A 9137-nucleotide genomic window follows, 5' to 3' on the forward strand; every position below is an offset into this window, starting at 1 on the left:
TTATAGATGTTAAGACTGCAGACCAAATTTTATCTATCTAACATGTACGCTTGTACTCAGGACAGACTTCTTCTGAATGGATTTTTCAAAATTTTCCAGAAATCTACAAATTTGATTATATATCAAATTCATCCTTTTGGCTCAAAGCATTTTTAAATTATCGCGTTCACAGACAAAAAGGCATATATAACTCCAAAAACACGTCCGGACTGCGGTGGCCTGGTGATAAGATTTCAGGTTCGAGACCCGATTCCACCGAAGAACCGTCGTGTAAGCGGAGTCTGGTGCGCGTTAAATCCGTCGGGGCCAAGCATCCTCTCGCTGGCGTGGTGTGGAAATTTGAAGAGGGGGTGCCAGCTCAGATGTCATCCTCGTCCTCTGAAAGCGGTTCAAAAGTAGGAGATCTGCCCCAAAATAACTCTAGCGTTGCTTTAAAATGGTACGTTAATATAACTAAACTAAACCAAACCAAAAATGTGTTCTTCGAATTCAAGGAGGTCTAAAATTTTGAGCTTTGTCAAATTCTCGAATTCGAATTTTTTGACGATTTCTGTTTATGTACCCGAATACTAAAAATTAAAAAAAGCATTCGAAAATATAACACGATGCACAGAGTCAACCACCATAATTGGAAATTCTATAAAACTACAATTTTAAAAAGCAGGTAGAAGTTATTTAAATTGATAGGTACTCAAGATAATAATAGATACATCTTATTTTTTTAAAGGGGAAATTGCATAGCGTGAGAAAATAGCACTCTTGCGGTATTTTCCAAGCAATAATGAACGCCTTTCATGTTATTGCCATTTCATTGAGAAAAAAAAATCTTTAAATTGCTGTATAAAAACCCAAAAATATTTTTTTCCATCATTTTTTCTGCACTTTTTATAATAAATCTTGATCCTGTGATAAGTTTCAATGCTTCTGTCATTCACGGACATTTTTCTTTCTTAAATCTGGGATAAATTGAAGATAATTTTAAACGATGTGAAAAATATCAGGTTGATTGTACAACTTTTCAATGCAATTACTTGAAAAGTCATGGTGATGCAATGAAGTTAAGGAGGCGACATGAACAGATTTTGAAAGTGTCAAGTAAAACTTATGCACATTTTGGAGAATAAATAAGCACATTTTATTTTTAATTGTTTTTTATTGATTTTATTTTTAAACAAATTCTAAGCCTAAAATGTTATAGAATCCTATCATCTTAAATCAGGCGAGTTTGCAGAAAACATCTAGAACTGATATCCGATCTTGAATAATTTCGATAAAAAATAAAGTCATCGATAAAATGTTTTTACCCTTGCATTTTTGTCTGAATTTTTTTTTCTACAACCATGTCTATGGGAAAGCCATAATTCAAAAAAGCAAGTAGCTAGATGGTTAATAATTTAAATAAATGAAATATGGTATGCAGTCTTGGAACCAATATTGTCAATTTGTATCAAATGTGGGATGCAATAGATTCAAAGAAAAGCATCAAAATTTTATATTAAGTATTCCTCATAGTAGATACTATGAGAGAGAATATTTATTGACTGACTAAACAGAGTGTATTGACGCACTGACTACACAGCGAATGTTTACATATTTTGAAACGATTTCAATAAAGAATTTAAAAACAAACAAATGTTGAGAAATTAAAATGTCTGGCAACAGTTTATTATTTCAAAATAGAAATATCATCTACTATTTTAAACTTATACTTCTTTCAAACTGTCGCATGTAAACAAGTTATGAATTGTAATGCCTGGTTTACACTCGGCCGGTTATAAGATGGCCAGTAGACAGCGCATACTCATAAAGGGACTGATTTATGTTTGCCACAATTTCATAAGATAGATTCAGTCATTCCATGTTTGACTATAAATTGCTGTTTTGGAGTCCCTCAATTTTTCTGTTTCACTGCGTATCGTAATAAAATAATGAATATTTACACAAAGAAACATGGTAAAATAAAAAAAGGATAAGATACCTAAATTTGGAAAACTGTAGAAAAAAATGGCAAATAAAATGAAAAAAAAATTGCATCAGATAGAACAAAGAGCAAAAAATGTCGGAATTATTCTATGATAAGTAATCAATTTTTTCACGCCAAAAAAACCCGCCAAATTCTACAAGCGCATCCGCAGTAAGAAAAAATACAATAAAACGGCACGTTGTTGTCCCGTCGAGACAATTACTTGCCATGGACCAAACAGCATTTTTCAGCTTTTGTACGCATGTGCTGTCTACTGGCCGTCTTATAACTGCCCGAGTTTAAATTCGGCATAAGAAAAAATACAATGCATCGGCATGTTGTTGTGCCGACGGAGCAATTACTTGCCATCGACCGAACAGCATTTTTCAGCCTTGCTACGAATGCGCTGCCTACTTGCCATTTTATAACTGGCCCAGTGTAAACCTGGTATAAGGTACGTTTTTACGCTTTTCGAAGCGAAATACTCCTATTTTTCATACATCATAAATTTTCTGATATGCTTGGTATTAAAATTTCTGAGAGTAAAAATAAATAACATAAAATAAGTAAAAAATAAGTAAACGTAAAATTTCATCAAACTATAATTCATACTTCGAAAAGTATCAATACAATATTTTCGTTTTGCGTATATTCCATTACCTCTAGATTATTTTGTTTTTGGAATGCTTTTTTTTTTTGGAAGGATTATTTTTCTAAGAGCAAACCCAGCACAATTAAGGAATTCTGGAAACCAAAGAAAGAGAAGTGGAAATCAAATCAACACCCTTGGATATTTTACGAAAGGATTTTCTATCATAGAAATCAAGATGCAGACTTACAGTCCAGGAAAAAAGATCAAACATTAAAAAAATAAACTTGCATTTCGAACATTAAATAAACGAACTCAATCGTTCTAAAAATGTGTAGATCGTTCTGGAATCAGAAAGTGAAAAAATCGAACACAAAGGATTCTATGATAACATAACGAAATCCCATGTATCGTGTAGCTGTTTATCATTTAAATTTTTATGAATCAAATCTCCTGAATTGGAGTATAAAAATATAACATAAAAACTTTCGTGGCATGAAGATTTAAACAGATCTGTGTATTATAGTGATTGTGATTTTGTGTCGTCGCCATTTAACCTTGAACTTCTAAATGTAGCACAAATATGCTTTGGAGTGTAGGGATGTACATTTCGGATTTTTTTTAATTTAATTAAATTTTTAACTAATTATTGTAAAAATTATGCAAGATTTTAACATCTTTCTGTGACAGCTTTCAGAAATATAATAGCACAAAATTTATTTTTATACATCATAAAATTTAATAAATCGTGATGTTAATGGACTAAATAATAATTTTCGTTGCTGCTCTGGAATTCAAATCAATTTTGTTGTTTCATCAAATATTAATCACATGAATTTTCTTCCATTATTGAGAAATAAAGAAGAAAGAAGCTGTTTATTATTTACACAGATCACAAGAGGAATAAGAAAGCAATGTTGCAATACCACGAAAGAAATTAAAAAGCAACTTACCAAAGTAGTTATATTTTTAATGTCATTGTTACTGAACTTCATTAGGAAGTCCATGTACGCAATATACTAATTAGAGAAACAAAACTTTAAAATATTTAAAAATATCTTGACAAACATTTTATTAAAGTAATTAGGGACAACAGGCTATACTAAATGATTTAATAGTAATTAAATAAAACAATGTTCCAGGTGAATCATCTGCTACATCAGTCGAAGCTGACTAGTAAATAATAGTTTTCTCAAATCAATTTTTACCAGAGTATTGTTATGTAAGAAAATATGAATTTCTTTTTCTGAAGTATCCTAATATGATAATGTTTTCGGTTCGATTTATCTGCCTTTATAATTAAAAAAAAATTTACTATGAATGCACACAAAAGAAGAACACAACGTGCGAGTGCATAAAAGCAATAAATAAGACAATGAAACGAAAAATGAAATGAAAGAAAAACTATATGAAAAAAGATGTCTTATTCGAAGACTAATTATTTTCATGCAATGCAATATAATGGTGTAAAGGCAGATTGTCAAATATTAGATAGGACTAAGTTAAAATAGTAGATAGTTTTGTGAGATAATATTGTCAGTAGTTATTCAGAAAAAAAATCCTGACTTAGAATAATTTTTAATTTATTAAAATTCAAAAAACTTTTTCCTTAATTATCATTTATTTCCCAAGAAATAATTACATACTAAATTTCTCAACTGTAGGTCCAAAGTTTAGTTTTGTAGATCTGTGGAACTTTTTTATTTATTTTGCATGCCATATCATGCCATTTATAGATAGTACGCCAACATACAATCATCATCCTTTTATACTATTGCCTTTGAAAGAAATTGGCGCGAAAATAGTGAAATTGAGAAACTAAGTTACTTTTCAAATGGAAAACATATATTGTCACTTTCGGCCAAAAACTTAATCGCAAAGGATTTTTAGGGCATATCAACAAATCCATGAAATGCAATCAGTATATGCATTTAAGAATTAAATAGTTTAAATTATTGGTCCTTATTGGTTTTGGTCCTTATTATTGGTTTTATTGGTCCTTTCAACATTGAAAGGACCAATAATAATAAAAAAATTATTTTCTGGTTATTTTTATTTTCGGCTATATTTTGCCCTTCAAGGGGAAAAAAGGAAAATGGCTTTCCAATTTTTTTATTATTCAATTTGCAGATTCCTATTTAAGTAATTTTTAGTTGGTTTATTTAAATAATGCTGTAAATTATAAAAAAGATGTTTATATCTTATTGAATAATAAAAACTCATTCATTTTGAAAAAAAATAACACCAGCATACTAATATAAATATTTATCTATGAAGGAAAACTCAAATCTTTATTGTGGCGCTAGCTCGCCACGTGATTCGAAATTCAATCATAATAAATAACATGCCTGCCTCCTGCTTACTTTTTCATTATCAGTTATTTCACTTGCATCATTATTTTTAAATTAACTATAACTGAGTATCAAAATTTCACATTTTAATAGATAGTTAAAATAAAAGTATATCATAAAAAAAATTTCTCGATAAATCATAAAATATTACACTCTTTACAAAATACTTATATTACTAAGAATTTGTAATATCGTTTCTTTTCAGATAAGTCTCCGGTTAAGGAAGATAGTTTTAAAGGTGTAATAATGGTTTTTAAATAGATACTGCGTTAATTACCTCTGGCCCTGGCGGCCATTTGGCGATATAGAGGTGCATTCGAGGCAAAAATGAAGGAAAAAGAATATTCTAGAATCTTAGAGATAGCTTTATTAGAACTCGAGTTCTAGCGTTTGTTCTAGAGCCTTCGACGTCCTATCACAAGACCTATTAAAAGAGACACAGAAACACAGACGTAGAGACACAGAAAAGAGTGGTAAGTAGTAGAAGAGTCAATAGATGTCAATAATTCAGAGAAGTCTCTCTCTGATCGGAGTGTTGATCTCCTGCGAGTCTTTCTGAGCGTTTTGTACTGTCACGGATGTTTATCACTGATTTTCTGTTTATATTCTGCTACTTATTGCAAATGCTGTTTTGTTATAAGCTTCTTCTGGGTTGTATTACCTGTGTGCTCGGGGTGTTTTCGTGTAGATAAAAGTGTCGTCATTTGATATTAAGCTGTTGGACTTTCTGCCGTACAACCCAAAGGTGCATTTTGATTTTTTACAATAATATACATAATTATCAGTTTAATAATGCTTAACAGGAAACCACAGCCGCGTCAAAGTGATTTTATAGAAAAGAAAATATTAAAAGCTCTGATTTGTACATTTATTTTTGAAAGTGCAGCATACTCGTTTTTTGACATATTAACTGCATAGCAATGGCTATGTTAAAAATTACATGAATATCAACGATTTATTCATTAGTAGTTATCAGTTATTTTCAGAAGATTGCAGAGCATTCTTTATTTAACAATTTTTAAAGAGCTGATACGATAGATAAAGGTATATATTATACAACATATTTACCCAAAATAGATTTTATAACGAGTGTCTTCTGTATCAATTCCTCTAAATAAATACTGTCCGTCAACGACGATGGGGCCACTTATTAGATTCACTATCACTACTAATTGATAGGCAGCTAAATACTTGTTTACTTATACAGTAACTTATCATAATGATATTCGACGTAATTCCTCAATGGGCTTCAAATGCATAAAGAAAATCCTGATCTTCTGAATTTGTTTCTAACTGAGTTAATCTGATAAATTATTTTATGTTATTCAAAGGCAACAGATATTTGTCATGGAAATATTTAATTAATAATTTCTGAGTTAATTTATAGAATTTGTTAGAATAAATTTAAACTATTCGGTTATATTTCGACAAACGTTTGACAACGGCTGAATCATAAATTCCGAGTCTAAAATATGAATAGCTTCTATCATTTTCACCACTTAATATGGAGTGAAAACAACACCGTAATAATTAGATGATTAATAAATTCCTTTAAACCTTTTAAATTCAAAACGGCATCTTGTATAAGGTAATGTGAGAACTATGGACGTAAAGTGTATCCTATAGTAACCAAGTTGAATTTATTGAAACATTTTACAGCGCTCTTAGAAATGAAGTAAGGAAATCACAAAACAACTCAAAAATGAAAGAACGGCTAAAAAGACCAATTAGGAAAATGTATTGTCTAACATAATAAAAAAACAAGAACACGTTTCATTGATTATCTATAAAATTAGCACAGATATTTGCGATTAAAATTATGAACTTTCCACTATTTGAAAAAGAGTTCGTCTAAAATTGAAAAATGTATTATTCGATGTTATATAGTTTTTACCGTATTAAACCAGAGCGAAATGAAATTTAAGCAATGAAGGAAGTAAAAAGAATCACGAAAAAAATCTGAAGAACACATTCAAGAGGGGAAGAGTCTAAGTATACATTTTTCAATTTTGCGACGATCCCTCGCAATTTTTTATACAAGGCCGCCTCGTATAAGCTAACTACTCCCTCAATTTTATAGATAACTCCATGAAACTTTTTCCTGTGTTTTTAATTATGATATAGCGAACATTTTTCTAACTGGACCTTTCGGTAGATCACCTTTATTTTTTGTGTTATTTTTGTAACTTCCTTATTTCTTCTTCTTCCTTATTTTGCACTGTAGCCTGTCTCAATGAATTCCGCATAATCACTTTGCTGTAGCTATAGGTTACTTCCATACTATACGAGATCCTGCTGCAGCTATACGTTACTTCCATACTATACGAGATCCAATTTTGAATTTGGGCCGCGGTGGCCTGGTGGCAAGGTCTTGGCCTCGGAACCGGAGGGTTTCTGGTTAGAGACCCGATTCCACCGAAGAACCGTCGTGTAAGGGGGTCTGTCGCACGTTAAATCCGTCATGACCAAACGTCCTCCCGCTGGTGGTGGTGTGGTGTGGAGAGGGGGCTGCCAGCTCAGGTGTCGTCCTCGTCATCTGACCGTGGTTCAAAATTAAAAGATCCGTCCCAAAATAGCCCTAGTGTTGCTTCAACGTTAATATAACTAAACTAAACCAATTTTGAATTTAAAGAATTTAAAAAGACTTTACTTTCGTCAACTTTTTATACCATGATAAATTTATGTTTTATAAAATTTCTGATCAAGTTTTTATTAATAACCTCTCACTGAAAATTAGATCTTTTATTGGCATAAGGCTGAAATAGTAAGATTAGTGAAAACTGAAATATGAACAGATTGTAAGCTTCATTTTATAACTTGGGAACCAGATGGCTCGCCAGAAATATTGATTGTGCTCAATTTCAATTAAATCTTTTATGCATGACTTAATGCTCTCTCAACAATGTATTAAGAATTAAAACATAGCAAGATTTATAGTCCATTCGAATGAAAAATATCAAAATGTGAAAAAAATGCATAATAATAATTTTATCCATTTAAAAAGTGCTTAAATTTGCACTGAATATGTACTAGATAAATGGGGAGAGGGGAGAGAAAACAACTTTTCTCAGTGTATAAATAAAACGTTATTAATTTGAGTGTAAAAATTTAATACTTAAATTAATTAATTAAATTTTGAGTAAAAAATTTAAGAAAATTATACTTGTTTAAAAGATCTATAAAATGAAGTGTCAAACGTTAAGAAACGATTTCAGAAAAAAGTAATGAAAATTAAATTTTAATATATTAAATATTAATTTGTATCAGTTATTAAACTTGAACACGTTGTTTTCTGCTGACCGTTAAGCTATTTAATGTTTTTAAAAAAAAACTATTGCCACAAATTAAAGGGTTTTTTTTTCTTTTTTTGAATTTAATAGCCTCCTCTCTTTTTTATTTATTTATTTTTTTACTCATTTATTTGAAAACTGACATCATTATCATTTGAAATCGAATAACAACATTTTTAGAATAGTTGTTTTTCTGCTTGTAAATTCTGATTAAACAAATTTGTTGACGACTCTGTTTTTTATCATGTGAGAATATGATATTATTTTGGTTTTTTGAAGTTTCAAAATTCACGCGATTTATGGCTTTTAAGACACCAATTTTTCACTTTTCCGGTTATTAGAAGATGATTATGGTTATTTGAAGAAGAAGACTGTCACATTTGACGACTTATTGCCAGCAAAAAAGTTGCTTTTTGGCTCAAATGTCTGCCATATACCCGATTTCCCTGTCTGAATTATAAAGGGCAGGGTCGTAAGAAGTTATTACCCGAAGAAGCACAAAAAAGAAAATGGGAATGAACGCGAAACAGGATGAAGGTATCGAAAGTTACATGCACGCGTGTGTGTGTGTGTGATTTTTTTTTTTAATTTATAAATTACAAAAAAAGTTTTGGAACTCGAACGATTTTGAAATGGAAAAAAAGCATCATTTTCTAAATACCAACGCATGTATAATCTGATAGTCACGTGATTGCTTAAAACCCATTGAAGCTGGTTTTTCACAAAAAAAATTCTGGTCTCGAGAAAAAAATTTTTAGAACTCAGTTGATTTTGAGATGGTCAAAAACCATCGCTTTTCTAAATATCGGTTATTGCGAAATATGAGTCATACGAGAACATGGTGTTTTCTGTCGGATTGAATCCACGTGACTTAACAAAATAATATTATCACGTGATTATTTGAAATATGCTGTGGTGACGCTTTATAAGCCAGATAACAGCTA

The sequence above is a fragment of the Argiope bruennichi genome, chromosome 5 (genome assembly GCF_947563725.1).
Source record: "Argiope bruennichi chromosome 5, qqArgBrue1.1, whole genome shotgun sequence".
Lineage (NCBI taxonomy): Eukaryota > Metazoa > Arthropoda > Arachnida > Araneae > Araneidae > Argiope > Argiope bruennichi.